This window comes from Furipterus horrens, unplaced genomic scaffold (genome assembly GCF_987537825.1).
Source record: "Furipterus horrens unplaced genomic scaffold, mFurHor1.1.pri manual_scaffold_4, whole genome shotgun sequence".
Classification (NCBI taxonomy): Eukaryota; Metazoa; Chordata; class Mammalia; order Chiroptera; family Furipteridae; genus Furipterus; species Furipterus horrens.
In genome coordinates, this window is record NW_028327174.1 from 156,144,780 (window position 1) to 156,169,783 (window position 25,004).

Sequence of the window (25,004 nt, forward strand, 5' to 3'; positions counted from 1 at the left end):
TAAGCATACACCTATTCTATGAGTCAGCAATTCCACTCCTACAGAAATGAGTGCATATGTGCACCAAAATAAATGTACAAGAATGTTCACAGCGAAGCAACCCAAATGACCTTCAACAGAAGAATGGATAAATAAATTCAGGATGGATTACAAAACGACAATAAAAAGGAGCGAACTACTAATACTTACAACATGGATGAATTTTTAATAGTATCGAACAAAGTCTGGTAGAAATGTTAAAAATTCTGATCCATTTACATAGTTAAAAACAGGCAAAACTGCTGTATTGTGATAGAAGTCAGAGTAGTGGTTACAACCCAGTGTGCTGGTTAATAGTGACAGGGAAGGGACATGAGGGAGCAAGGGGGTGGGAGACAGGGAGGGGTAGGAACTGTTCTATATCTTGATCCAAGTGCTAGCATATAGCATATATCTGGGTTTCCAGATATGTGAAAATTCAACAATTATACACTTGAGATTTCTGCTTTTCCCTGTGTTAAAGTTATACTGTAATTCTTAAAAATAAAAAATTAGGTGGGAATATGGAATTTTTATTATTACTCTGGACTGTATTATGTGATTAATAGACTGGATTGAGTTTTTCACCATTTAGAGAGTACCTGGGAAATCTAAGGGACCTGCATTAGAATTTTTTATTCCAACGGGGAAGACAAGATTGTTAAGTGGGTAGAAAGAATCCATGTGAGAAGAACCAGGGACGAATACTATATGCACCCTGAGCCTAGCCCATCGATAAACCAGTTAAACAAAAAGAGCAGCTTCTTTAATTTGAGATTCCTGGACAAGACAATGTTCTTGAGGTTGGCCAAACTTATTACTTAGGTTTCTGTTTACTGGTCAATTGCCAGGATGAACTCTGATGTGATAACATGAGAATCACCATTCATAGTGCTATCTGCAGTTGATTAACCTGTGTCTGGTGATACTATTCAAATATATTCAGAAAGAAAGAAGTCCCTTACTTAGCCCAAAGATATCCACACTAGCTACTGACTCACATTATCCGGGTAATGGTTATAACAGATTGTAACTATTCCTTTTGGCTGATATGGCACTCTGCTACTAAGATTATAGTTAATTCTCAACTACTAGCCTATTTCCATGAGGTTACAGGAATATAATTGTATAAGCATATGTGTGTGTGACTTCCTTTCAAGATTCTGCTTTAGCTTTTTTTGGGGTGGTTAAAGGTGGCTAACTGACCACACATATTTTTATCCTTTTCCTTTTAAGACCCCACTTGAATGCATAAAAAGGCATAGATAAGGTATAAACCCACAAAAAGAAGATCCACAAACAAGAAATTTCAACACATTTCTTTGGAAGTAACTGGACTGTAGAACCCGGGGATGTAGCTCTGACAAAAGACGGAGGTGGGGAGGCTCTGGACACAGGAGAGTCGCTGTCACCAGACAACTGCACCCCAACCCCCTGCTCCATTCAACCCCCACACACACACATCACCAGGAGCCAGCAGCTGCTCCTCAGGGAAAGGACTGGCGTTTGGGAATTCCCAGAGAAGCAAAGGATGGGCTCTCTGCCTGACCACCCCAAAGAAAAGCCACTGGTCAGCTGGTGGACAATGTCAGGGTCCTACCTAGATCCCCACCTGGCAACAACCAGCACTTAAGGCTCTTTTTGGGAGACTTGCAGTAGCCTTGCCCTTTCGTGTGAAGAGCCAGAAACACCTGAAAAAATTTCCCCTCACCACACCCTCCACAACCCCGTTTCACCCCTAGGCCCTTACCCAATAACTGACAGGGATGGAGTATAAATCACAGACCCCAACAACTCAGGTGGGGAGACCCTGAGGCCGGCTTATAGAGCACAGCAGCTCCCCCTCAAGACTTGGAGATCACACTGTTTTTAAATTGAACGTATCGGGGTACAGGTTTCAAGTGATTCCCACACTCCCTTCGCAGGTGCCCCAAGCAGTACCTTCTTAATAAAATAGAGCCCGCATGCCCAGCCCCCTTTGCTTGTGCCCGCTGTGGCGAGCCCAACCTCAGACTTCTAGGAACCGTGCTAAGTAATACAGACCTCTGGGCAGCGTCGGTGCCACAGCCGACACGTGAATGGACAAGCAACGATGACCAGACATGCGCTGAAAACCTCCAACATGGAAGGGAGCGACCCACATAAGCCACACGATGTAAACAAGCCCACTCTAACTCCTCCAAGTGGAAGAAGGAAAGGGGAGGGGGTGATAAGAAAGGGGAAAATTAGACCAGAAAGAAGAAAAGGTAAGATTCACTGCGCAGGTAACATAATGAACAAAACCTTAATCATCTGCCTTCACAAGCACAGTCTCTCTAATTCAAGGGGAGCCTCATTCCATCCAAGAACCTACAGACAGATGGTTAATTACCTCCCCACCACCTTGCAGTTCCTGGGTTAGCCTGCCCTCCGGCCCCGCTCCCACTGCCTCCATCCACTACCAGTAATTTTGAAAACAGTCTTCATATCACCAGTGAGTGTGTTGTGTCTCACCTGGAGCTGCTCAGACATAAGGAGGCACAAAATCCTGAGCCCCTCAGTCTTCCTTCTTCCCCAGATACCTCAGGGCTTAAATGTAATGTGCACTTGTAAACTGGCTTAACATTCCATCTTCCAGGCTACAAAGCACCTACCAAGAGTGGCAACAATTTATGCCAAGTCCGAAGCACACTTTATAAATTTATTTTTACACCAGCTGTGTACCTCTTCCCCCCAGCAAATTAATATATTTTGACAGACTAAAAAAGTCAAGTGCTTATTGGAAAGCTGACTTAATTGTTCACTTCCTTAACAACCTTTCATAAGAATTATATACTATTAATGATTTTGGTTCCAATTTTCGAACATATTCCTTTCCTCCCACCCCTTAAATACACACACATGCACATATATGATTTCCTCATGACAGACCACAGAGGAACATATTTATCATAGAATATTTGGAAAAATAACACAGACACATACTGCTGTGATTCAACCATCCATTTTCTGTTTACTTCATTTTGAGAAGAACATTTGAAACTTATACATTTTCTAATAATTCTATTCCCTGGCTTTTAATTATTAAGAAGTAAAACGGGAGTTGTGTTCAAGGCTTTGCTCTTCAGAGACGTGGGTGATTCCTTGATACCTGCATCAAGGAGAAAGGCGTGGTGCACAGATGAGGTGCAGTATAGCATGTCCTCTTTATTTGCAGCCAATGCACAGAGTTCCAGCCCGGAGTTCAGTGTTTGGGAAAGCACAGCAAAGGCAGGGCTGCCTGCAGCAGAGGCAGAAAAGCACTGCAGCCTCCAGAGCTCCCACAGTGAGAGAAAACTGAACCAAAGCTGAATGGTTGGCCACTTTAGTCATTCTCTATTAACCCTTTTCATGCTGAAATGTTGGTTTCGTCCCTCCTTTCCCTCATCCATGCAATATTTTCCTTTTATGATGAACAGGAAGGTAGGGTTGGAGTCAGGGGTGAAGGGGGTAGGGGGAACTTTAAGGCATGAATCTTAAAGCCCTTAAATTTCATTACAAAATGTTAATACAATCATCCCCATAGGTTTACTAGAGAATAGGCAGACTTTCTATTAAAGATGAAGAAATGAAATAAGAGTCTTAGAAAAGCATCAGAATTTATTATCTCCATTAATTTAATAAATATGTATTCAGCATATACTATATATGTGTGTGTGGGTTTGTATGTGGATACTAGCTACATGTTATCATCCTTCCTGGTGGTAAAGGAGATTTGAAAACAGGCAGGTGGGGCCCTGGCTGGGTGGCTCGGTTGGTTGGAGCGCTGTCCTGTACACCAAAAGGTTGTGGGTTTGTGTGGGTTTTGGTTTTGCATACGGGAGGCAACCAATCAATGTTTCTCTCCCCTCTCCTCTCTTTCTCAAATCAATAAACACATCCTTGGGTGAGGAACTAAAAAGATGCAGGTGGGGTGTATATTCTGGAAGAGAGAGAGAGAATGAAGTGGGCAGCATTGCTGCAGTCTGAAGTGAACTGTGGCTGCTGCCTGACAAGTGGCACAGAGTGCTGTGAACATTTACACTAGGGTCAGCAAACTAAGGTCCATGGGGCAAATCTGGTTCAGCACCCAGTTTTGTACTGACTGGGAGTTGGGAGCAACTTTTACATTTATAGACAGATGGTTGGGAAAAAATTCAAGAGGGAATCAAAATTTGTGACATGAGAGAGTCCTATTTAATTCACATTTTAGAGTCCATAACTAAAGTCTTTGGAATTCGGCCATGCTATTTACTATCTGGCCCTATACAGAAAAAGTTCGCTGACCCTTGATTAAAAGGAAGGAGCCATCACTTCTGCCTGAGCTCCCTATGAAGGAAGTGACACATCTATCTTACTTGTCTGTAGCCCTTCATATTGCATTTGACCCTCCCAGCAGCTCTATGTGGGAAGAGTCAGAAAGAACAGGTTTCATCATTCCTCCTTTTACAATTGGGGAAAATGAGGCCCAGCCCCATCTGGAGACTTGTTTGCTGTTGGCCGCTACAACTGCCCTGAGAGCCTCAAAGTATCATTTGCAATGCCTTTTCCTGATATAATTTTGAAGAGTAAATGGAATCATTATGAGAAGCAAATGAGTTAACTGTGTAGAGTATTGAGCACAATGCAGGGCCCCTTGTACTTGTGATGTTAAGTTGTTTTCATTCACTGAACTGGGAACCTGCTGAGGTTTAAAACAAGAATTCATATGTATTACCTCAAACAACTAGCCAGCCATAAAGGATGCACTCATACCTGAACATCTGATTAGGTTAGACCTTCATACTAATACTATGGAAATGTTCCATCTGTGAAACAAATTCTAGCTCCTTTACGACAAAATTTCCCTAGGTATTAGCTCAGGAAAAGATTCCCGTGCTTTTAAGTTATTTGGAATGTAAATTGTTAACTGGGTGTGAAAACTATTTCCACATTTGGGAAGAAATAAATGAGGTTAAAATTAAGAAGCCATTGAACTGAACATCTAACACTCCCAGGGTTTGGGGGTGGCATCTTGGGAAAGAGGCAGGAAGGGAAAAGAACAGGAAAGAATTGTGAGGAGAGATTAGCCAGACCAGTGACTAATCAGTCCAGTGATGAGGTCATGGCCTCAATTTACAAAGCCCCAGAAAAGCTGAAACTGAGGATCCTTACAACTTTAATTATATTTAATTTAAATCCGAGCCCCCATCTTACCAGTGCAGAAACCAGGCACTAATAAATATCAGTTTGTCCAGGACTTGCGGGCCATTAACCAAATAGTGAAAAACTAACTCCTACACCTTGCTGACCACCCTGTCTGGGGAATTCTGTTGGTTTAAATGCTGGATTTAAAAGTTGCCTTCTTTTGCATACCTCTGAGCCCTGAGTCTCAGGAGCTGTTTGAATTTTAATGGGAGGACCCAGACTCTAAAGTTAAGGGCAGTATCATTGGACACTTCTCTCCCATGGGTTCACAAACTCCCCTAGCCTGTCTGGAGGGCCTTTAGCCAGAGATTTAAGGGACCTTCAGCTGGATGATGATGCAATGCTCCAACATGTTGATGACCTCATCAGTCTCAGCAAAGAAGCTTCTGATAAAAATACCATTCTAACCTTAAATTCCCTAGCTGAATGGGATATACAGTTTCCCAAAAGAAAGCCCAAATATCTAAGCCCTCTGTGATAATTTTGGATTTAAATTATATCAAGGACAAAGAAACTTGCTCCCAGACAGAAAGGAAGCTCTAGCTAGGATGGCAATGCCCACCACCTGCCAACACCTAAGAGGGTTCCCAGGAATGGCTGGCTTTTGTAGGATATGGATTCCAAACTTCGGCTTGCTTGCAAAACCATTATATGAGACACTGAAAGGAACAGGTCAAGAGCCTTTGATGTGGACTGTGGGATGCCAAAAGGCCTTCCAGACTATTAAGGAAGTTATTGATGGCCCCTGCCTCGGCCTTCTAGACTCAGGAAAGTGCTTTGACTTGTTGTACATGAAAGACAAGAATAGGACTGGGGGTCTTGACCCAGAATCTAGGAAATATTAAAAGGTCAGTGACCTAATTCTCAAAACAGTTGGACATGGTTACTGAGGGATGGTCGGTTTGTCTAAGGGACATGGCAGCTACCTATGACCTTCCACAGGAAGCTGAGTTCACTCTGGGACAGCCCACCACAGTACATTCTCCATTCTGTGTGCTGCCCTTACTAGAACAGAAGGGAGAATACTGGCTGGGAAAATACCAGGCCATCCTTTCTGGCAATCCTAATATCATTCTTAAGACTATCTCTACTGTAAACCTTCTGGTTTAGTCTGGTCCTAATGTCATTCTTAAGACTATCTCTACTCTACTGCTTCCCTCTGGGCCAGAGGGACTGAACAGGATTGTATTTAAATAACTGAACAAATCTATTCTAACTGATCAGAACTGACTGACTAATCACTGAAGAATTATGATCTCTAGATGCTCATGGATGGAAGTGGCCTCATGAACACGGGACATGGGAAATCAGAAAGCCAGAGATATTGGGTCTCCTAAAGGCAGTTATGGAACCTAATGAAGTTGCCATCATATACTGCCCAGGTTGTCAGAAGACCAATGGCTTAATCTCCCAGGAAAATAATGAAGCAAATCAAGCTGCCACCGAACTGGCGGCTGAAACTGAAATCCCCTCCCTCCTGGTAGCAACTCTTATTAACTACATTGACTTAAAGCTAGTCTAGCTTGAAGATGCTTCAGAAGAACTGGGCTATTCTACTCACCAGAAAGATGAGTGGATTAGCAATGAATAGGGGATCATTCTGATCCTGAAACACCTAACAGATGAAACAACTCCATCCACCAGATCATCCATTATGGACAGGATGCCATGCTCCAATGGATGCAGAAATGTATTACTGGGCCAGATTTGCAAAGAACTGTTCAAAAGATAATTCATAAATTCATATGTGTGCCATAAAGAACCGTAAAACAGAACCTCGCCCAGAAGTCAGGGGTCCAGGCTGTGGGTTAGGCCCTGAAGAAAGAAGTTTGGCCAACTGACTTCACTATGATGCCCTGAACAACTGGAAATTATTGATCTAATAGTCTTTGCACATACTTTCACAGAATGGGTCAAAGCATGCCTATGCAGATCAGAGAAGACCTTAAAAATAGTAAAAGCCTTATTAAAGAAATCATGGCTAGGCTTGGACTGTCCTCCTCTATTCAAAGTGACAATGGGAGTGCCTTTATTGCCCAGGCGACCCAGAACGCTTCTCAACTTTCAGGAATACAAAGGAAACCTCATACTTCCTGGAGGCCACAGTCTACTGGAAAAACTGAGAAGATGAACCACACTTTAAAGAAAACCATTGCTAAACTTAGCCAAGAAACTAACCTAAAATGGGTAAGGTACTGGCTATTGTCCGGCTTAGGATGAGAGTAGCTCCATGAAGCAGGATTCAACTGAGTCCTCCTTATGTTTTAGAAAAAACTGTAGAAATATTGATGACCTAAAGATGAAAAAATGAGACACTATAAGGTAATCCTTGGGATTAACTTTAACTGCTATTCATAAATTTCCTCCTAACAGGATGAACTACTCCACAGATGTCTTGTACGACATTTCAACCCCAGAGATTGAGTACGTTTAAAACCCTGGAAAAAATAAACATCTTGAACTTAAGTGGCTGGGACCTTATCAGATTTCACTAACCACTCATTCTTCTGCTAAACTATTGGGTTGGCCAAAAAATCCGTTATGTTTTTGTTTTATTTTTTTGGTATGATGGCTCTAGTAGTGCTTAGTTGTCCTTAATGTCATTTTTTCTTTAGATTGTATTCTGACACCTGTCATATCAATGTGCATTTTAATAAAATTTTGTCAAAATTGGTGAACTTTCATGCAGCCACTTTAATATTGAAGATGAAAGAAGATACCCAGCATTTTTAGTGTACTGTGCTTTATTATTTCAAGAAGGTAAAAAATGCAACTGAAACGCAAAAAAGAAAAAAAAAAAAGATTTGTGCAGTGTATGGAGAAGGTACTGTAACTGGCTGAACATGTCAAAAGTGGTTTGTGAAGTTTCTTGTGCTATTGACACTTTGGCCAAGTAATTCTTTGCTGTGGGGCTGTCTTACACACTGGAAGATGTTTAGCAGCACCCCTGGTCTCTACCCACTGGAAGTCAATAGCAGGAGATGGCCAACATACTCAAGATATCCAAGTCGATAAAGTTATTGGTGAAAATAAAAAATGTGTTTTTTATTTTATGGAAAAAAATAATAAACTTTTTGGCCAACCCAACAGAAGGAGTCAAGCTCTGGCTCTCAAGTTAAACTGGCTCATGTCATCAGAAACTGCTGCTCAACCACCTGAGTATCACTGGAAGCCCATCTTAAACTATAGGATACTCTTCCGAAGGAAAACATCTGAAAACCCAAACTAGACTTCAACAAAAAGAAGAAAACCCTCTGGCTGAGATCCAAGATAATTGTTTTCTGATTTCTAACTTCTTCTTGTTTCAATTTCCATTGTCACATATAATGCCTTCCAGTTGTAGGCTGCCACTTGTGCAGAAATACATAACCAGTTGACGGCTGGGTCTGTGGAGTTCTGCCTGTGTCTACTGCAGGACTGCCCTGGGTCTTACACACATTCAGTGTCTCAGACTGGGAACGGTAGATGCAGCAAGTCACCAAAGATAAGTCAAGGTTCCTTTCCCCACTACACATTTAGGGGGACACATGCCCCAGTCCAACAAGAATATTGTACATACATACCTGCTTATGAGGCCAATGTGACTGATCTGTAAAGCCACACTTGTACAGCCATAAAACAGGTTGGGAATGTTTCCCATGTGGAGGTGTTCACCTACTGGCTCAATAATCTACACAGCCACTGAGGAATGCCCATATTAGTTTTGCTTCCTTGTGGTATTGGGATACTAGTTGGGTGCTGCTGCCTTTACAATAGCTGCCTGAGGGCAGCTAAAACTTGCAACCTGATGATCATTCAGACCTTGGACCCTCGGCTGGACCCAAGAATATTTTCAATTACATGTGGAACAGTTTCACTCCTCTAACCCCCAAACTGCCTCTTCTCAGCAGGAAGCAGCTCGAGCAGGCATTGCCCCTTATTTCACACGACGGAGGAATGATCAAAAGAAAGGAATGAATTAAAACCGATTTTGGTGAAATGTAGTTTTAAGTCCTAGCTCTAGAAATCATCTCTCTCTCATTCAGAAACCTAGCCTTTACCTGGATAATCAGCAACCCCCAAGCAACAGAAGACTGTAGCCTGGACTTGAGTAATGGTCACACAATCTAGACCTCTGAAAGGCTAAAGATCACACCTTGACGTAAGATATGTTTCAGTTTCTGAGCCCTAAGGTGGAAGGACACTCTGGCTACTTTCCCATGAGACCAGACAGAAGGATGCTGGGAAAAAACCTCAGAGCCGTCCTTAAGACCTGAAGAAATGATTTATTACCCTTATATTACCTCTGGCCAATCAGCTGCCTGCACAACCCCTAACTCTGAACCCACGGTGTCTTGTGATTTTGCCTTATATAATCTGTAACCTACATGCCATCAGGAGTTGGTTTGTTTAGAACACAAGCTCCTGGTCTTTGTATTGGCCAATAAATATTAAACTAATTTTTTTCTTTCTATACTGCAAACTCTTGCTTGTGCATTTCTTTGGGCCAGTGTGCACAGGCAGGTGGACCCAAGGAAGAACACTGGGGTTCAGGTAACAAAGCCACTAGATTTAAGAACCGATCCATTCATCTTACTCTACTTTCCATTTTCCACACTAATAATTTCTTCTTTTGGAAATACAATATTTACTCAAAAATAAAGTTTCCCTTTAGGATTATTGTGACATTGTATACCCGCATCACCAAATATCCAAATATTCTAACTGTGAAACAAATGGGAAAAAAAACGTGTGACATGAAATTATTTCACACTATAGGGAAATAAGCACTCTTCTGATGAGTGTAATACAATGAGATGGTGTTTTTAAACTGCATGTCAGAACCCATTCATCAGCGATGAACTCAGTCTAGTGGATTGGCAACCATATAGAATAGAAAATATGAGATTGCATTATATATAATAAACAACAAGTACTTCTAAAACTTTTGTTCAGTGATGTGTGTGTGTGTGTGCATGTGTGTTTGTTTACATACACTTATCTATATTGCTAGGATATGGTGTAAATTTATTCTCACTAGAGATCATGAAGCTTAAAAGCCTCCAAAACAAAGACTGATCCACTTTAGAAATGTTCAGTATAAAAATCCTAATTTAATGAATAGCCACATTAAGGGGTAACTATTGCTGTTAAATGGAATTTCTTTAAATGACGAGCTCTTTCTCTGCATTTAATATATACTAAAGTTTACAGGGAAAAAGAAGGATTTATGCATGCCCTGTCAAGTATACCACTTCTTTAAAATAAGGTGTACCTGTTAATTAATACAGAATTGATGTCAAGTTACAAAATTCATCGAAGTCAGAAATATAAATGATTATAGTATTCAGAATGATGGCTAACCATTTCCTTTATGAAATAAACCACTGGTGTATTTTCACACTAATTAGTCCACATGGAATGGAAGAGGAGAAGGCTATAGAGGAAACCTCACAGGCAGGGATGGTTTTTACCACTACCATACTTCAACAACCTCCCACTATCACTTTACATATATAAAAAATAAGAGATTTCTATTTCCCCCAAATTACATTTCATAAAAAAGAAAGTTGCCTTCTATTTTTGAATCCATACAAAATCTCCCATATTACATACAAGGCATTCTCTCAATTACTTTTTTCTAAACGCCAAAGCCTATTATCTCCAAGATAAAAGGAATTGAAATCAAGCAATTCATTAATGCTGGATGTGATGGCAACTTATTTTAAAGGAAGAAACCATATCAAAAACATTACCTGTTAAGACCAAAGATTTCATGAAAAAGGACTGTCTGCTTCAAAGGTTACTTGAGAACTATTTGGAGAAGATAGCCTGAAACAACCTCAATCAATACTACTAGATAGGGATGCTTATGGAGGTCCCATGATTGAAATAGGATAGATGAATGAATAAATAAAGAAGGCCAAGACTTCAACACCAGTTTAAGTAAATATCCCTTGCCAACTGTTTGTATTACATGTCCTTATACAAGTCACGCAGAACTGCTGGATTGTGAAGATCATGAATATACATACCTATAGTAAGAAAAGAAATAAAAACAAATATTTTTATGTTATGAGAATGAGCACACAGTGCTTGGAATAGAGTTTGTAGTAGCAGCATCACACAGAAATTCAAGAAGAATATTTCAAGCAAGTTAGAAATAAATATGCCAAAATTAGCCTAATAATGAAAAGATTCTTAAGTCAAAGTACGTGCAACATTTGAATAAATGACTTCATAAAATGTGAAAGTAGAAAGGCGTCATATTTCTAAATCAATTTTATATAATGTGATTTTAAATATATGCAAGTAAATTGATAAACTAAATACAAGCAGACATTTCATTCTTTATATCCTGAAAATGTATATATTCCAGTTGATATAAAACCTTTTTAAAAGCCATCTCATTGGAAAATTTGGCACCACTTTATAATCGAGGGTACCTTATTTGTCGGCATATATGGCAACCTGCATCCAGGATTACTGAGGATTGTCAACAGCTGGTGTGTGAGTCAACTGAACTGTAGGTAACTGTTGCAATATATTAAAATCCCTAAATTAAAATACCAATAACCGCTATCAAGCCAATCTCATCTGTTAAAAAGTTCTTTCTGATATCTCTGAGCCATGTGAATCAGAGGTTGCTGCTGCCCTGCCTCACGTCCCCTCAGCCCACTTCTGAGTTTACCTATAACTCTGATGGATGGTTCCCCAACACACTGATAGCTTTCCCAGCCCTAGTCCACTGCCTCTCTGCTTATCTACCCAGGTGCTCTCTCTGCTGCCTCTAGAGCTTGCTGGTGCTAATGGCAGCCCTAAAGTACTGGGAATTTTTTGACCTTAGCATTAAATGGTGCATAAACATCCCAGTTTACTCACTGCTTGGTGGACAAATCTAAGTTCATTCTACATGAGACCATCAGAACCAAGCCTCCATTGCCCACAATAGTAATCTGCTCATTAGCTTACCTCTTATTGGCTTTTTTTTTTTCTTTTCTGCATCACTTATGCTTCTTGGGGTCACCTCCCAAATAAACTACTTGTCTCAGGGCCTGCATGCGTAAATTGCTTCAGCATCATGTGGTGATTCTGTGTCCTCTTTGAAAAACAATTGTCTGAAGAAATCAAAGTAAAATGGCTTCACCCTCATTCTTCACACCTGGATTACTTAGGTCTTCGGAAACGTGTCATCCATTCCCTTCAAATAAGTGTTTGATGATCCTGTACTAATGCAAAAAGGTTTTCTGTTGTAGGTTATACCCAGATGAACAAAACATAGTTCTAGCCTCAAGGACCCTCCACTGGAGAATGGGACATGAAACATGGAAGAAGCAAAGAAACCCTATAACTAAAAATAATTCAGACACCAGAAGAGTGATGTGGCACTTCCAAAAGAGAGACTACTTCCAGCTGACTCATAGTTCATTACTACCCAGATAAGAGCCACTCTTCAAGTTTTCTAACCTAAATGTTTGATTGAGGATAGCATCTTCTTATAAACTCAGTGCTAACAAACACAGCACACACAGCTCGGCCCCAAAATGGTATGTGGTGCTATAGCCATATGGGCCACCGATTCAATACTAAAAGGCAAAGCATCACATTGCAGGTTTGCTAAGTGACCGCTCCAATTCTCAGGTGCCATAGGACATGGCCAGGTGATGCAAGCAAACCAGTGAGGCTTCTCTGCTGTTACTGATCATGCCAAGCATGTTTCCACCTCAAGCCCTTTGCTCTTGTTATTATGCCTAGAAGGCCCGTCCTCCAGTTATCTGCATGGCTCACTCCATGGTAACTTTTAACTCTCCGCTCCAGGCCTTCCTTGACCACCCCATACATCAGCTCCTACGTTGCCTTCCCTGCTTTATTCTTCAGAGCACTTACCACCACCTGACATATTATATATTTGCTTACTTATTTTTAAAGCTCCTTCCACTAAAAGGTCAGTGGCAATAGGGACTTAATCTTCTCCCTCATATGCCCCTGTACTTTGTTGTGTCCTTTGCACGTAAAAGAGTGTCTGGCTCAGAGAAGGTGCTCTATGAACATTTGCTGGAAGAATGAATAAATGATTTCATCATTAGAACCTCAAAATCATCACTCACCACAGTTGAAGTTCCATAAACTCGTCTAGAATCATGGCGCAACCCCTAACTCAAGGGTCTAAACTGTAGAATTATTTTGTGGAAAAAAGTTGTTTTTGTAAAGCTACAACATATGTAGGAGGTATGCATAAATAAAATCATTTAATTCTATCATAAACTTGAATAGGTCATGGAGTGCAATTCATTCAATGTCCACAGTGTAAATAAGAAATCCTGAAATTTTATCTTAGATATTATACCTACTTTACTTAAAAAAAAATTCATGCATGTATTCATGTGAAAAATATTTATTTAGTGCTTATGATGGGTATAGTGTTGGGCGAAGTGCTATATTTGATTTTTCTTTTGAAAAACTCATTTTACACTTCACTGTAAAGCCATATCCTGCAGTTACAGATGGGGAAAACACCTTTTTATCACACTTATGCTTTTCTCCATTATTTTACCATAAGCTTTTTTAAAATTTAAGTCAGCAATCCCTGAGTGAGAATAGTCACAGAATATAGTCCATGGGTAGAGTCTTTATTCAGCTAATTTTCAAGGTAAATATTTCTCTTTACACTGAATTTAAGGGAAGGAGGGACCACATGTACATTTAATACCATTTAACGTTCACTCTCACAAAAATTATATAAGTAGTTGTCAAACTCTAGTTACATAGGGTTAATTGGTTCCAGTGCAAATTCATGCTCTCCAAGTACAGGAGACCCTTATAGATAGGTGATAATCTTTTATTCACCCTTAATTGATTCACTGCTACATTTCCATAGTACACACCCTAAGTCTTTGTTACTCTACTCATCTGCTCACCTTTCTTTACCCTTTATACTTAGAATAGCAGTCCCCAACTTTTTGGTACCAGGGACCAGTTTCCTGGAAGACAATTCTTCCATTGACTGAGGTTGAAGGGTTGGTTTCTGGATGATTCAAGTGCATTACACTCAAGCTCACCTCCTGTTGTGTGGCCCCATTCCTAACTAGCCATGGACCCCTAACTTAGAATAGAGCCAAATTCCTTTTGTTCCACCTCAAAATTCCTGTGCTTCTGTCTCAAGAGTCTTTCCTTGGCCTTCATCCAGTATGCTTCCATTTCCTTGAAGATTCCATTTCATTAGGTGAGCCTCTCCCTTACATTTTCAATCTTTTCCCTTCAATAGATTCTTCTCCTCTAGTTTTACTGCAGGCTCTAGTCTTCCTACACTAAAAACCTTGCCTTCCCTTTACTATGCCATTGCTTTGACACATCAACCTCTCATCCTTTACCATCTGACTTATTAACAAAGAAGTCTGCCTTCACTGCTGTCCATGTACATCAGCCCCCACTCTTCAACCCTCCCAGCCTGGCTGCCACTTCCACCTGCCTCACAAGTAACCAAGGAAAGCCAGGCATCAAAGCCAGTGGCGTTTCCTTCATTGCAGCCCCATGCCATGGGGTGTGCTGTATGAGTGATGTATGATGGGAACTCCCCTCACCTTTCCTAGCTTCCATGACACCATACTACAGCTGCCATTTTTCTCCAGCTGCCCCTGTTTAATAATGATCTCCTCCTCTTTCTCTCCAACATATAGACATCCCTCAAGGACCCCACCTTTACCCTTTGCTTCTTCTCACTCCATTTTCTTTACTGGCCAGTCCTGAGACATCAAAATGGCTCCTGAGTGATGACTTACTAATCTCTCTTTGTAGCTCTAACCTTTCTTCGAAGACCAACACCTGTATTCTAGTCCCTTCATTTGTACAAACCTGTCTTGCCCAAAGGAAACTTCTTTTTTCTCCTCTTCCTCATCCTCCTCTGAACTTTCTGTCAATGACCCAATCATGTTCTCAACTGAGCCTGACAATGACCTTTGACTTCCCTGCTAAGGATTTAGATTATTCCTGCACCCTATCTCTTGAGTCTGTGTTTTTCTTCACTCCCACTGCCTCATTTCTTCTTACCCTTAATTTGACTAGAGTCTACTTGATCTCGTTACTGCCAATCTTTCCTCATTTCATTACATCTGACATAATGCTATGAGATCATCACTCTAAAGCACAGATCCAATCCTGTCAACCCTCCTCCTCAGAAACCTTCCATGGCTTCCTGGTATTTACTGAATAAAATCCACATACAAGTTGCTCCACAGCCTTGAAAGAACCTCTCTTTTGCACCTCATTACCTCTCATTACATCTCATGGTGTTCCCTGTGCTCCAGCCAAAGCACACCATTCTTTGTACTCTGTGCAGGCACACACCTTTCCAGCACTAAGTCTTTGCTACTCGGTCCTCCCCAAGTGTGCCCTTCCTTCCCTGCCAGCCCAAATGCCACCTGTATAAATGTAGTTCAACTCCTATCTCTTTCATGCAACCTTCTTTAATTCTTCCACTTGAAGTCACTGGTGTATCTGTGAACTCCCACAGCACTGCAGAAATATGGCTTTTTCAGCATTCAACCATTTCCCACCATTTTTATAGTTAGCTACACGTACCACGCCCTGTCTCCCTTTCCAGGCCATGAACTTCCTCTGAGCAGTATCTAAGTCTCCTTATTCTTCAAATCTCCAGCTCTCCCAACATTTCCCAAACCCTATCCAAAGGTATACAGTGCCTGAGATGTAGCAGGTGATTAACAAATATTTGTAAGTTAATGATGGTAATTCAAAGGGTTAACTATGAATTTTGAAATGATCTCAAGTTTAGCAACAATCACTTTTTCCTTATAGAATACAAGTCCCATCTCCCCCATAGTTTATTCCTTTTGGTCCCATAGGTCAGTTTTCAAATGTCTTTTATTTCCAAGTCTTCTGAGAAACACACTTAAGAGATGCAATAATGAAAAAGAAAAGCATGAATGCTACTTTAAGTGAAGAAAACACAGCCATCAAAACAAATGGCTGGTTGCAGGCTACACCAAAAGGTACAACTGTATGCCAGAGTGAATTACAGGATTCAAGCTGCCACAAATAACCTTACTAGTCCAATCTTTAGAAATGCCAGGCATTGCATTTTACAGTGATCACATTTGTGTTAGAAAGGAAATCACTAATTCCTGAGTCATCAATTGTGCTGTCGTTTAATTCTTCTTTTCCTAAACAGTTTATTTACCTTGGTAATTCCTAATAGTCTTAAACTTTCTTGTAAGATATTTATATCGCTGGATTTTACATGCAAATCTAAAGATAACAACTACTTTTGAAAAAACTCTTAGAATGTCTTTTAAATTCGTTAAGTACTTTTCTGAAAAAGAAATTGGCAGAACTAAAAAAGAGTAAAGAACTAAGATTCAAAATTCATTTTTTAAAGTCTATCCTTAAATCTTGGACAAGCTCCAACAACCTCACATTAAAATTTCAGAAGGCTTGACTTGAAGGACATAGGGAAGTTTAATGTTCACAGCTTGAAGAGCACCTGGTCTATATATCATCATTAATTAAGAGAATATAAATAGGAAGACAAAAAAACATATGTGGATAGCCCTAGTTTTATTATTTTCAATGTAACAATGATAGCATGAAATGACAGCTAAAGCCAAACAAATTTTTTTAAAAACAAAAAGAAACCTCTAATGCCTTTGTGTTGTATATTCACTTGTGTAGCTGTGACTGCTTCAAAGAGGATCGGGGCAGCCAGTTTGGATTCTGACAGCACTGCAGTAGAATTTAAGGTGTTATAGTTTAAATATGGTCTACGCAGGTTAAACTAGTCACACAACATTTTAATAAAGAAGTATCAATATATTAAGCTAAAGGTGCACTCGTTTCTACAAATACCACAGGAGAAACACAGGCACTGGGAAGTCAAACTGCAGTGAACATACACATGAATATGCTATCTCCCTTCCTATCACCCTATTCAATGCCACACAACTCTATCTTTATTACGCAGAGACAATTAAACAGCTATAGACTAGATGCAGTTCTCCGTCCTGATTCCCACTGGGTGACTTATTGACAGCTTGACATTTGCCAAATTCCTTATTAGCAGGCTACATTGGCTGGGAAAGCAGGCTTCACCAACCCGGGATCCCATCCCTTGGGTTTGGGGGGGATTTCAGTTTCCGAATGATACATGACACCACCTAGCCATTGTGAAAGCTGTGAGTGGATGTCACTAGCAATAGAAATAAAGTATTCCTTTTCTTAAGGAGAATGCCCTGCCTATGTGACGATGACTGATGGAATACCAAATATTTCTCAGTATGATCTTGTTCTTCGTTTTAAACACCACCCCCCACCACCAAATCTCTCTTCACATCTCCAGAGTTTATTCTACAAGAAACAACATGAAGACCACCCATTCTTCAGCCATTAGATTTCCAGCGTTTAAATGTGGAATGGGAAGGTGTAGTTGACACTCAAAGTTGTGGGGATTGAGAAAGGAATGTGATAATTAAAGACCCTTCTCCTCCAAGTCAGACAGGAGATAAACAATAGAAACTGCAGAGTCAGGGTGGCTAAGACCCTTACAGGGGATGGAGGCTCTCTTCAAAACCAGGGACACCAGCAAGCCCAGAAGGGGTAAGCATTATCCTATTTTCCTGCCATGCGCTCAAAGCCACATGCACACTTTCACATCCCCCTGTCAAGAGGCCAGAGAAAGGGGAAGTAAGAATCCCTACACCCGGCAATCCACACACAGGAGCGGACCAGAGACTGTACTCCGAGTTGCAGGAGCAAAATAACAAACACTGTCCCGTAGCCAGCGGTGACTGCAAGTCAGGGTACCCGCAGATCTCTAGGTTTGGAGCGCAGTTTGGGGAGCGTGGATACAACCACACGAGTACACACACTCATACACGGGATTTTACAAATCTGCCCTTACCCACCGACTCCCTTCACACTCACACACTAAGTGCATCCTGCCCACTTCATCGTTGCCATCACCACACTCTTTCTCCCAGAGTCAGCGGAGAGATAAGGGATTCGAGCCCGGATTCCTGGAAATGTCATTCCTCAACACCTTCAGTCCAGCACCCCCAACCCCCCCTCCCCCGCACACACAGTCTACCTTGTCTGTTAGCAGGCCTGCCCGCTGCCCCCAAAGCCCCGCATGTCAGCGCGCACCGGACACCAGGCGTCCCTTCTCTCAACTCCCCCTTCCCCCGCCCGGCTCGCTTGATGGCTATAGGAATTGCCCCGTGGATGTCGCCGGCTGTCCTCGCTCATAGACACTATTGTTCCAGGCAGCCCCTCTTGCACCCGGGGGCGCCCTTCGGCGAGGATGGGCGAGCACGGGGGCTCCGACGGGGGCGGCATCACCGCCGGGCACCCCCATTCACCCACCCCTCCCTGGCGGTGGTACCTTGCCTGACAGCTGGGTCTGCGGGTCCGCGGGCCCGCGGGAGCAGGCAGCGCTAATGACAGCGCCAGTGCCAATCCTGAGAATAAAGCTCTGCTCCAGGCGCTCCTACCTCCAGCGCCACCATCTTCTCCCGCCGCCACCGCAGCTGCCGCCGCCGCCGCCGGGACCGCAGCCGCCCTCGCCCAGCTCCGGCTAAGGCTCCGCAGCCGCCGTTCCGGCCCCTCCGGTCCGCGGCCCCACCCCCTTTTCCCCACCCTCCCGCCCCTCGTGACGCGAGCGGGGGCCGATCTGGGCAGGCCTACGCGGGAGGGTGCGCGAGGTGGGGGGGGGGGGGGCGGAGCGCGCGCGCACGCGCCTCGTGCGAGTAGCGCCCCTGCCTCCCACGCCCACCCGCATGCGCGCGCGGCGCGAACCCGACGCCGCGGGGCGGTGTCCTCGGTGGAGCGTCGGCCGCACCCCTGCCGCGGGTGGGCGTCAGGGGCCTCAGTACATCTCGCCGCCTTTCGCACCCCGTCTCTTGCCTGAGCTCCTGGCCCCCTCTCCGGCTCCAGGCTGGGCGCCCGGAGCGGGAAATGCGGTTGCATCCCCGAGGGGATTGAATGGGACCTCCACCCTCCTGGGCGGAAGCGTAAGGGAGTCCCCGGTTTCTGAAGCAGCAGCTGTGGCCAACCTCTGCGCGCAGGAACAGACCACGCTGAATGACCACAAAGCTGGGCAGCCGCGTCGGCTCCTGCAGTGTGTTCTCTGCCCTTAGTTACTTCCGAGCTTTCAGCTTCCCAGTCTCCTTAAGTACTGCTTGCACCTCCTGGCCTGGCGGCATTAAGAATATCTTCAGAAAAGGGGATTGACAGTGTCTCTGGAACGTACTGCAATCCTGAGATTTTGCCGCTAGGGGGCAAAGCCTCCTGGGTTTGCAACCTTCGAGGGGAACGGCCCAGTTTTGAGGGTGAGAAGCAGCCAGCCTGTGGATTATGATGCCGGGAAAAGCTCGACCTGGTTTTTCTGACCGCTTCTCAGTTCTGGTTGATCACAACCTAAAGTGTATCTGAGTCTGGCTTTGGACATCAGCCCTAGACGTGGCTGGGAGGGAGGGAGGGAAACTTTGCAGCAGGGACCAGATGGCAGGTGCTGTACCTTAATGAAAATCAGTGCGCTGGACAGGCCACGGGGGACTTGGGTTCTGGCGCCAGCCTCGCCTGTAATTGTCGGTGCAATATGAACCAAATCATTTCCCCTCGTTGGGTCACAGATTTCTCAGTAAGTTATATTTGCACTTTGCAAAGCCCTCTTCTTGCACATATTCTCATTTAGTAAAATGAAGATAAGCCTTAGTTATCCAGATCCCTTTAGAAATGGATCTTTTTACCAGACCGTGTTTCCATATTATCTTAAGCACAGTGGCTACAGAGAAATCTGGCGGCATAGCCTGAAGTATTCTCAGAACCTTGTGTTTTAGCTTTAAAATTCATATGACTTTTGAATTCGACTTCATATTTTTTTTGCTTTAATAAGGAAAAATAGCTCCCCCATTTCCCAAAAGATCTCTTAGTAAAGTTGAACTATTATATATTAGGAAGATGTAACATTGCATATTAATTTTTTTCAGTAAATATTTATTTAGCAGGTATTCCAGACACAGTCCTTGTTCTCCCAGAGCCCGAAGTACCCTGGAAGAAAAAGATATTAAACAATCAGACTAATCATTAAGTACAGATAGGATAAATTTGCAAATGCAAAGGTGCTAAATGTTCACCTGGAAACCTAATCTAGACTCCAGGATAGATAAGCTTTTCCAAGGAAATGACCTTTCTGGTTGCCCAGGAGAGGCAGCAGTGAGACACTCCAGGTAGGAAGAGGAAAATGCGCAGAAGCCCACCAGGTGGGGCTGAAGTCAGAGGGAATGTGCAGTGGGCTGAAGAGGTAGGCAGCCGCAACCAGAACCTGCAGGACGCTGTGGGCCATTTTAAATAAGGATTTTTAAATTCTTATAAGCCTTGGAAGGTCATGAAAGGCCAGACAAGTTGGGAGATGATAGTCCTGATGAGATTTCAATTCCTGAAAGACAGTGAGGTAGCTCTGTGAAGAACCAATGCAGGACGGGTAGGGTCTAGACTGGAGATACTGAGCCCCTGAGACAGACCTGGCCTGTGCTACTTGGTGAATATTCAGGGTTTTCAGTTTCTAGGCTAACTGCTCTTTGACCTTTTTAAAGTTCTTGATTCTGATTTCACACATACCAGTTTGGGGGGCTTTCAGAGTGCTTCTCTGTAATAGTCCCTATTCTGTTACTTTTAATCTGCTGTGGTTTTAGGAAGGAAATTAACTAATTTTGCCAGATTTTTGAGTTACATAAGAGATTATAGGTTCTGAGTGAGAGGCTCTCTTCTGTGCACACACTTGGTGTTATTTGATTTGTCTCAGAGATCTTTCTGTTTATTTTCTGCTTTTGCATTGTGTTTCCAGTGAGGCAAAGTTCCTTAATGCATGAGTGAAAGATATGTTTTTGCTTTAATAATACCGTTCCCTCAAATCTTGCAGCACATGATTTTTGTGCTGATTAGAGAAAGTATGTGAAATCACTCTGTAAAGTATTAAGTGCCATATAAAGAAAAGTAATAATTGTTATAATGGCAGCTTAGAGACCTCTGAAACTAATTAGTTACTAAATATTCATATCTGGAAAACTCCCTTCTTTCCTTCCTCACCCTCCCACAAAAACAAACAAACAAAAACAAATATGCCTATTCTTCATGGACAGTGTGGATCATTGTCTTAAGGACTCATGTTGATCTTAGTGCCTTGGCAGGCAGGAAACTCAAAGCCAAATTTGCAGATCATTGTAGGAAATAGGTGGATCCATATGGCATTCATTTCTATATCTAAGCTCTTCCTTTGGCCTTGTTCTTCTAATTTTCCTGTGCCTGCTTTATTGGTATTTTATACTTTATTATAGGTATTTTTACAGCCACTTCAAATATTTGTATCCATCTACTTCTTTTAACAAGGGTTGAAATTGCTTTTCAGTATTTCAGAAGCAGTATGTAAAGTACTGGCAACCTGCCAGCCATTGTAGCAGGTAACAATACTATGTGTCACTGTGTCAAGTGACTTGGGTTTAAATTAAAGCTTTGTCCAGTATTGCATGTGGATCAGAAGTGCCTGTGCATTCCAGTTTAGAGCCTCATATGTCTTCCACTGGCTCATAGATCATTTCCTTTAGTGTAATCTCAGAGGTTCCAAATTCCTTCAGCCCATCCTGTCCCTACCAGTTTACCTTACTGGTACTAGCACTGTTCATCACTTGGTAAGATGGCAGGGATACATGAACTTTTATTCCAGGATTCACTAAATTCATTCAAATTTCAAAGAGTATGACCGTGTCTTTCAGCCTTTCATATGATTCTGGACAACCTAAACTGGATTTGTTTGTTCTGATAGCAGTAGATACTTTTCCTTGTTTTCAAATTCCTTAGAGATTACCTTTTTCTCTCTTAGTCCTTGCATTTAAGTTTATGAGCTGAGGTTGTATGTAGGCCAAATACTCAACAGCCTTCAGGTAACGAGGTTTTTCTTGAGGATTTCAGTTCTGCCAACATTTGGTAATCTAGAAACCTTTCTAATCTATAGTATAGACACTTTTGTCATGGGATTTAAAATGTACCAACAAAATAAACTATTATTAAATGTATGTATCCTAAATTTCAATATATTTACTTTTATATGCTGACTCTTATTTTACCAGCTTTTTCTCTGGACATACATTCTGTCCTTGCTTCAGATAGGTCCCCTCCTTTTCCTTTCTATTCCCCAAACATACCAGGCTCCCTCTCTCATTTTGTTGAATTCCATTCCCTGTGCCCTCTAATGATTCCAACCAGAAGTTTGTACTGTGTTTATATTTAGCTGATACCTTGGAAGGCATTCTGGTGCCACATAGTAATTTTACCTCTGGAAATAAAACTTCTGAGTGAGGAGTGTCATGGGAAAGTATTGTCTTTTTTAAATGGTTATATGCCCATCCCTGAAGCAACCTTCATGGCCAATGGCATGGCTCCCACTTCTGGCACTAGGTCAAGCCTCCCTAAACTACACGGCTGATTGAGGCTAGAGCAAGATCGAGGAACCACAAAGAGTGGTTCAACTGCCCTGTTCATCTCAGGCTTACAATAGTAAAAAATGAGAAACTTGTACAGGAATAAGGAAATTGGTATACAGGTTGATATATCTTTATAGTGGCATATTATGTAGCCACTAAAGATACCACATCTACCTTTATTAACATGAAAACATTTAAATTCTCATCTCAACTGAAAAAACCTGGATACAAAATTATGTAGGCAGTTGATCACAACTATTACAAAGTGCCCAGAAAAATGTACATCAAAATGTTAGTAGTATTCTACTCAAGTAGTAGGGTTATTTTCCTCTTTCTATGTCTTTTTTTTTTTTTTTTATAGTGAACAAAAAGGGCATCAGTTGTTTTATTCACAAGGTTAAAAGAGAAAAAAATAATTGTCATTGGACTCCAGGGCAACAGGCAAACTCTGACATGCCTTTAAAGGCTGAAGTTTTCAAAGTTAAAAATAAGTAAAATGTTGCTATGACTTTTATTCAAATATTCCTAATGTTCAGGTTCTCTTGAAGGGGTAGTACAGTTCTCCTGCTTTGCAACAGAAATTAAAACTTTAAAAAATCATAACGTTATTTTTGTAACAAATTTCTATGATTTAAGGATCGTACTGAACAAACATTATATACAGCTATTTTAAAAAGGTATTTGTTTATAAGATGGGTGTCTCTAAAATATAGAGATAAATTAAATCTTGCTTTTCTGAAAGTCTGATACACTCAACAAAAATACTCTTACAAAGAGCAGCTTTATAATAATTAGTAGAAACTATTCTACCAGACACTTTAGAACCAAATCTTAGTAATCTTCAGGGAAGACAGTAGCACTGATTCCTGGATCATCATCATTTTCAAGTTCTTTATCATTTTCTTTAGTAATACATGTGTCATGTGCTTTTTCTTGGTTTCTTTTTTTCTTATGAGAATATGAATTATTTTTCTCGTTGACGTTCTCTTCGTGATGTGACTTAGTAATAGTTCGTCTTTCCAAAGCATGTTGTAGGCAGTTGTAAAACCTTTCAATTCTCTTCTCGTTTCCTGACATTTTTTGATTTGCTATCTTTAATAGGAAGTCAATATAATCCTCTGTCACCATCAGTTTTCCCTTATGGCTTAATGGCACTTCTAAGCCATGTGTGCTCCGAAGCCATGTGTGCTCCGGACAGCCAACATAGTCTTTCCTCTCTTTCCCACCGTTATGCCAGAGTTCCTGAAACCAGACTCTACTGCCACTGAATGCACATCATCTTTTATACAAGGTTTGTGTGTAACCAGTAGCCAGCAACAGTTTTGTTTCTGAACCTCAAAGCCATCTGTACTCCCGTCTAGGAGGATGATACGGCCAGAGCAGGAACTGGTGGTAAAAAACTGTTCTCGCCCATTCAGGAGCTGCACAATCTCAGCCACATCCTCGTCCACACTGCCCTTGTGGCTGAGGTCCGCTTTGCTCAGACACTGCGCCTCCCATCTCCTGAACTCGGCTCCACAGTCCATGTGAAGAGGAATTCGGGGTCTGTACTTCCACAATAGCCCTCCCGTTCCCCTGGGGGTAGCCATATTGGAACGAGTGGTGCCGAGAAGGTCCAAACTTTCTCACTTCCTCGTCATTACGAACTCGGAGATTCTCCTCTTTCTATGTCTTGATAGTTTATTCATTTATTCTTTTTGCAATGTACATATGACCCCAACAACTTGAAAAATAAAATTATGTAAAATATTGTTGTAAAATTAACATTACCACCATTGCATTTCCAAAGTACTTTTTCCAGATTTGATTTATCCTCCCACGCTTACTTCAGCTACCATATACTTCAAGAAAATATTTTCAGACTATGTTGCTCTCATTGATGTACCTTATTGTCTGAGCGCTGGTTAGTAGCATTAGTAGCCTTACAGCCTCTATGCAACGTCAGGCTATAAATAGACAAATTGATAAAATTGTTTGCTCACTGTGTTTAACACCCGCTTACATACTTGGTTGTCTCCCAACTTATTTCAGTAATAAAATAACTGAAAATTATAGCCATCTGGTAGGAACACCATAAGTATTGATATATTTAATTTATCCTACGGACTATAAACAATTTTATCAGAAGACACTATCACTGCTTTTATATAAAATATAACATTGCAATCAGGAGTATATGTCCTTGAAAATAAGAAACTATGAAATTAAGTGCTCAGCCACTTCAGAAAAACTTCTCCTCAATATGTATTTGGTACAGATTTAGATTTTTCTGCCATCTTATTTAAGAGCTAAGTGGTAGTGAACACTAATGGTTTAAGGAAGGTGTATAGGATAAAA

General features: G+C 41.6%; 1 protein-coding gene and 1 pseudogene across 4 annotated transcripts in view; both read right to left on the reverse strand.

Moving 5' to 3' along the window:
* APBA1 (amyloid beta precursor protein binding family A member 1) overlaps positions 1 to 18,781 on the reverse strand; it is a 202,919-nt gene extending 184,138 nt beyond the window's left edge. For 3 of the 4 annotated variants that reach the window (XM_090274162.1, XM_090274161.1, XM_090274159.1), the window contains exon 1: positions 18,572 to 18,781. The gene's annotated coding sequence lies outside the window, so the exon portion shown is untranslated. The remainder of the gene's footprint in view (positions 1 to 18,571) is intronic. The other variant, XM_090274160.1, reaches the window with a different exon arrangement.
* A 4,706-nt stretch (positions 18,782 to 23,487) lies between these two features.
* LOC150013136 (tRNA wybutosine-synthesizing protein 3 homolog pseudogene) lies at positions 23,488 to 24,263 on the reverse strand (annotated as a pseudogene).
* Positions 24,264 to 25,004: the final 741 nt, after the last annotated feature.